Source organism: Gekko japonicus, unplaced genomic scaffold, assembly GCF_001447785.1.
Source record: "Gekko japonicus isolate JY-2015 unplaced genomic scaffold, Gekko_japonicus_V1.1 scaffold505, whole genome shotgun sequence".
Classification (NCBI taxonomy): domain Eukaryota; kingdom Metazoa; phylum Chordata; class Lepidosauria; order Squamata; family Gekkonidae; genus Gekko; species Gekko japonicus.
In genome coordinates, this window is record NW_015169788.1 from 712,611 (window position 1) to 719,149 (window position 6,539).

Consider the following 6,539-nt stretch of genomic DNA (forward strand, 5'->3'; position numbering starts at 1 on the left):
CTGGAAGGGACAACGTTTGGATTTGCCTTCCTCTTTACGTTCCAAAGAGGAACAGGTGGATGCATTCGATTGTATTGCTGTCCCTCTGCTCAGATGCTGCCCTGTGGCGTGACCTTATGCTGCTCAAGTGCTTTTGCATGCGCGTGTGTATCCATTGTATACCAGACTCCTGAAGATAAACCGTTCTGTTTCTGAAACTGGTGTCATTTGGTCACTCTGCCCACAAAAAGCCTTTTGCTTGGGCTCAGGCTTACCAAGGGATGAGAGAGAAGCGGGGAGGTACTGTGTGCAGGGGGGGGGGTGTCTCAGTTTTGGGGGCAGGGCAGGCGCATGGGGCTGAACCCAGTCCAGGACTATACCTAGTAATCTATACTGATTTTCCCCAATATGAAAGTATCGTTCCAAAAACCATATGCCATTAACAATCGTGTGGTTTTAAATATATAATTGCATTCACATATAATAGCCTTGTGACACGAGGGGGTTCTGTTCTGGAGGGCCTGTCCCAGTCAGACACAGCAGGCGAGGGTTCTTATTGGTAACAGGAGAAAGAACTGAGACTAAAAAGGGAAATGTACAGGAAATGGAAGGAGGGTCAAATTACTGAGGGTGAGTACAAGAAGCAGGCTCGAATCTGTAGGGATGGTGTCAGAAAGGCTAAAGTGCAGATGGAGCTGAGGCTTGCAAGGGATGCTAAAAGTAACAAGAAAGGTTTCTATGCCTATGTTCAGAGCAAAAAGAAAAACAGGGATGGGGTAAGCCCATTGCTAGGGGAAGATGGTCAAACCTTAACAAGGGATGAAGACAAAGCGGAATTACTCAACTCTCATTTTGCGTTGTTCTTTAAGCATAAGGCGAGCTGTATACAAACTGAAGAGTGCCAGGCATATGAAGGAAGGAGGAGCTGCCAGTCCAGAGTAAGTAAGGAAACGGTTAGAGAGCATCTAGCTGCCTTAAATACTTTCAAATCTCCAGGGCCGGATGGCTTGCATCCCAGGGTGCTAAAAGAAATTGCAGATGTTATTTCAGAGCCTCTGGCTCTAATCTTTGAGATCTCCTGGAGTACTGCTGTTGTGCCGGAAGACGAGAAGAGCGAATGTTGTCCCGATCTTCAAGAAGGGAAAAAAGATGGACCCAGGAAATTACAGGCCTGTCAGTTTGACATCAATACCTGGAAAAATTCTAGAGCAGATTATTAAACGTTCTGTCTGTGAGCACCTTGAACAGAATGAGTTAATTGGTAGTAGCCAGCCTGGGTTTATCAAGAATAAGTCATGCCAGACCAACCTTATCTCCTTTTTTTCCTGGGCCCGGTGTTCAATGTTTTTATAAATGACCTGGAGGAAGACAGAGAGGGGATGCTTATCAGATTTGCAGATGACACGAAGCTGGGTGGGATTGCTAATTCTGAAGAAGATAGAGTCCAGATTCAAAATGATCTAGAAAGGCTGGAACAGTGGGCTGAGACAAACAAATTGAATTTCAGTAGAGAGAAGTGCAAAGTCCTACACTTGGGTACAAAAAATCAAAGGCACAGATATAGAATGGGAGGGACTTGGCTTGACAGCAGCACATGTGAAAGGGATCTGGGTGTTCTGGTTGATCACAAGCTAAACATGAGCCTGCAGTGCAATGTGACTGCAGCAATCTTCGAATGCATCTACAGAAGCCTTGTGTCCAGATCACGGGAGGTGGTAGTTCCTCTCTATTCTGCTATGGTCAGGCCTCACCTGGAGTCCTGTGTCCAGTTTTGGGCACCACATTTGAGGATGTTGACAAGCTCGAGCGTGTCCAGAAGAGGGCAACCAGGATGGTGAGAAGGTTGGAATCCAAGTCTTACGAGGGAAGGCTGAAAGAGTTGAGTCTGTTTAACCTGGGAAAGAGAAGGCTTAGAGGGGACATGATTGCAGTCTTCAAGTATTTGAAGGGCTGTCATGTAGGAGATGGAGTGGATCTATTCTTTATTGCTCCAGATTGCTAGACTAGATCTAATGGGTGGAAATGACAAGGGAGTCATTACTGGCTAAATATCAGGAGAAACTTCCTAACTGTAAGAGTGGCTGAGCAGTGGAACAGACTGCCTCGGGAGGTGGTGGATGCTCCTTCGCTGGACGTTTCCAAGTGGAGGCTGGACGACCATCTTTCGGGTATGTTGTAGGGCTATCTTTTGGCTATGCTCCTGCAGAGTGCAGGGGGTTCGACTAGATGACCTGCAAGGTTTCTTCCAACTCTAACATTCTATGATTCTATGAGAAAATTATTCAAATAAAAGGAAAAGAACACAAATAACTGAGCAAGTCACAGACTCAGGGCAGACGCTGCCCTTATGTCAATTATTCCTGAGGAGCAGCAACACAACAGTTTCCGTATATGGCAAGCCAGTTTGGTGGAAAACCAGTTTGGTGTAGTGGTTAGGAGCATGGACTCTAATCTGGGAGAACTGGGTTTGATTCCCCACTCCTCCACATGCAGCTGCTGGAGTGACCTTGGGTTAGTCACAAGTTCTCAGAGCTGTTCTCTCACGATCAGTTCTTGAGAGAGCTCTCTCAGTCTCCCCAACCTCACAGGGTGTCTGCTGTGGGGAGAGAAAGGGAAAGGAATTGTAAGCCGCTCTGAGACTCCTTTGGGTAGTGAAGGGCGGGGGTCTAAATCTAATATCTTCTACTATGGGAAACGTGCAAATGAGAAGCCTTCTCCTACCAACCCTGCAGTCTGAATCTCAAGCCAGAGAAAGAAAGCACTGTGAGAGGAGGGGGAGGATGTCACAGCGTTCCTTCACTGAGATAATTAGAGTAAATACGTCATTTCTGTATGAAAAGTAATACTCCCCCCCCCCCTTTCCTCACAACTTAGGCTGAGAATGTCCGACTGGCCCAACACGGGTGTGTAGCATGCTGGGCTGGAACTCTGGTATCAAAAGCTAAGCAAGATCGGCCCTGAATTAGTATTTGGATGGGAGACCACCCAGGAAGGCCAGGGTCCCAGTGCAGAGGCAGGCAACCGCCAGCCACCTCTGCATGTCTCTTGAAAGCTCCCCGGGGGTCTCGCCATAAGTCAGCTGTGACTTGACAACACTTTCCTCCAACACCCCCCCCCCCAATTTGCCTGGGTAAGCCCTTAGGCCATCTAGCTCCCTTCTGGACCCCTTTCTAAAAACCGATGTCATGTTTGCCGCCCTCCAGTCCTGTGGTAAAGATATGTAATCTTTCCTTAAAATCTGCCTCCATTCCTGAGGATTGGAAGGTAGCTAATGTCACTCCCATCTTTAAAAAGGGTTCCAGAGGAGATCCGGGAAATTACAGGCCAGTCAGTCTGACGTCGATACCGGGTAAATTGGTGGAAACCATTATTAAGGAAAGAATTAGTAGGCACATAGATGAACAAAACCTATTGAGGCAGACTCAGCACGGTTTCTGTAAGGGAAGATCTTGTCTCACTAACCTGTTAGTGTTCTTTGAGGGGGTGAACAAACATGTGGACAAGGGGGATCCAATAGATATTATTTACCTTGACTTCCAGAAAGCTTTTGATAAAGTTCCTCATCAAAGGCTCCTAAGTAAGCTCAAAAATCATGGGATAGAAGGACAAGTCCTTTTATGGATCAAAAACTGGCTAGTTCATAGAAAACAGAGAGTGAGTGTAGGTGGGCAATTTTCTCAGTGGAGGGTGGTAAGCAGTGGGGTACCGCAGGGATCAGTACTTGGTCCACTGCTTTTTAACTTGTTCATTAATGATTTGGAGATGGGAGTAAGCAGTGAAGTGGCTAAATTTGCGGATGATACAAAGTTGTTCAGGGTGGTGAAAACCAGTGAGGATTGTGAGGCACTCCAAGGGGATCTGTCAAGGATGGGCGAGTGGGCGTCAACATGGCAAATGGGGTTCAATGTGGCCAAGTGCAAGGTGATGCACATTGGAGCCAAAAATCCTAAATATAAATACACATTGATGGGGTCTGAACTGGCAGAGACTGAGCAAGAGAGAGATCTTGGAGTTGTAGTGGATAACTCACTGAAAATGTCGAGACAGTGTGTGACTGCAATAAAGAAGGCCAATGCTATGCTGGGGATTATTAGGAAGGGTATTGAAAACAGATCAGCCAATATAATAATGCCCCTATATAAATCAATGGTGAGACCTCATTTGGAATACTGTGTGCAGTTCTGGGCACCACACCTTAAAAAGGATATTATAGCTTTGGAAAAAGTGCAGAAAAGAGCAACTCGAATGATAAAAGGGTTGGAACACTTTCCCTATGAGGAAAGGTTAAAGCGCTTAGGGCTCTTTAGCTTGGAGAAAAGACGACTGAGGGGTGACATGATCGAGGTTTATAAGATTATGCATGGGAAAGAGCAGGTAAAGAAAGAGGTACTTTTCTCCCTTTCTCACAATACAAGAACTCGTGGGCACTCCATGAAACTGCAGAGCGGTCGGGTTAGAACGGATAAAAGGAAGTACTTCTTCACCCAAAGAGTGATTAACACATGGAATTCACTGCCACAGGAAGTGGTGGGTGCTACAAGCATGGACGGCTTCAAAAGGGAATTAGATAAGCATATGGAGCAGAGGTCCATCAGTCGCTATTAGCCACAAGGTATAGCTAGGGGCTCTGGGGCAAGTGATGCTCTGTCTTCTTGGTGCTTGGGGGGGGTCAACAGTGGGAGGGCTTCTAATGTCCTGGCCCCACTGCTGGACCTCCTGATGGCACTGGTATTTCTGGCCACTGTGTGACACAGAGTGTTGGACTGGATGGGCCTTTGGCCTGATCCAACATTGGCATCTCTTATGTTCTTATGTTCTTATGGTACGGAGGCCGATTTTAGCAACAAGTTGCATAGAGTGGTCAGTAGATCAAATTTGCATTGGAGTTCCTTAAGATCCCTCCGGTGTATGCAAACTTATTGGTTTTGAATTTGCCCGGTAACCCTAGGACTTTATCACGTCACCTCAGTTTGACTCTGTTCTTCAGGCTCTCTCTTCCTGGAAACAGTGACTGTGGTGTGGGTACGTGCCTCACACCTTCCAGGGTGAAAACAGAGGCAAAGAATTCATTCCGCTTCTATGCCATCTCCACAACTTCCTTTAGCAGTTGCTTTATTCCTTTATCATCATCTCAAGGGTCCTAGCACCGCCCTGGCCAGTTTCCTGTCCCTGATCTAGTTGTGTTTACACAAATGCTTTTTAAAAACTTAATGTTTTTAGCCATCAGCTCCTCGAATTCTCTTTTTAACTTAAGACTTATTCTGCCGGACTCAGTGCTCCCCTCTGTTGGTGTGACTCAGGAAGACCACTGAGCTGGAAAACTGTCTTAATTGCAGGGATGTACTAAAACTAAGGACAAGCGATTGCCCATAGGCAATACATGAGTGGACAGCGATTGCCCATAGGCAATACAGGAATGCCAATAGAGAATTGCATGGTTGCCCATAGGGAATAATGAAGAGTAGGCTTGCCCATAGGGGATATAGGAGTACATAATTGCCAATAGAGAATCCATGACTGCCCATAGGGAATAATGGAGAGGACGCTTGCCCATAGGGGAAAATGTATATAATTGTCAATAAAGAATCCATCCCTGCCCATACGGAATAATGGAGAGGACGCTTGCCCATAGAGGATAATGGAGTACATAATTGCCAATAGAGAATCCATGATTGCTCATAGGGACATAATTGCCAACAGAGAATCACGCTTGCCCATAGAGAATAATGGAAAGCACACTTGCCCATAGGGAATAATAGAAACCAGACTTGCCCATAGGGAATAATGGAGACTATGCTTGCCCGTAGAGAATAATGGAAAGCACGCTTGCCCATAGAGAATAATGGAAAGCACGCTTGCCCATAGGGAATAACAGAGACCACGCTTGCCCCTGTGGAAATAATGGAGACCCAACTTGCCCGTAGAGAATAATGGAAAGCACACTTGCCCATAGGGAATAATGGAAAGGACGCTTGCCCATAGGGAATAATGGAAAGCACGCTTGCCCATAGGGAATAATGGAAAGCACGCTTGCCCATAGGGTAGAATGGAAAGCACGCTTGCCCATAGGGAGTAATGGAAAGGAAGCTTGCCCATAGGGAATAATAAAAAGGACGCTTGCCCATAGGAAATAATGGAAAGGACGCTTGCCCATAGGGAATAATGGAGACTATGCTTGCCCATAGGGAATAATGGAGACTATGCTTGCCCATAGGGAATAATGGAAACCACGCTCGCCCATAGGGAATAATGGAAAGGACGCTTGCCCATTTTTCCACAGCAGCTGCAACCGCCCCGTGGGGTGTGTGTGTGCACGGGCGAAACATTCCCTTGCCTCCCTGAGATGCCAATGTTGGATCAGGCCAAAGGACCATCCAGTCCAACACTCTATATCACACAGTGGCCAGAAATACCAGTGCCATCAGGAGGTCCACCAGTGGGGCCAAGACATTAGAAGCCCTCCCATTGTTGAACCCCCGAAGCACCAAGATGACAGAGCATCACTTGCCCCAGAGTCCCTATCTATACCTTGTGGCTAATAGCCACTGATGGACCTCTGC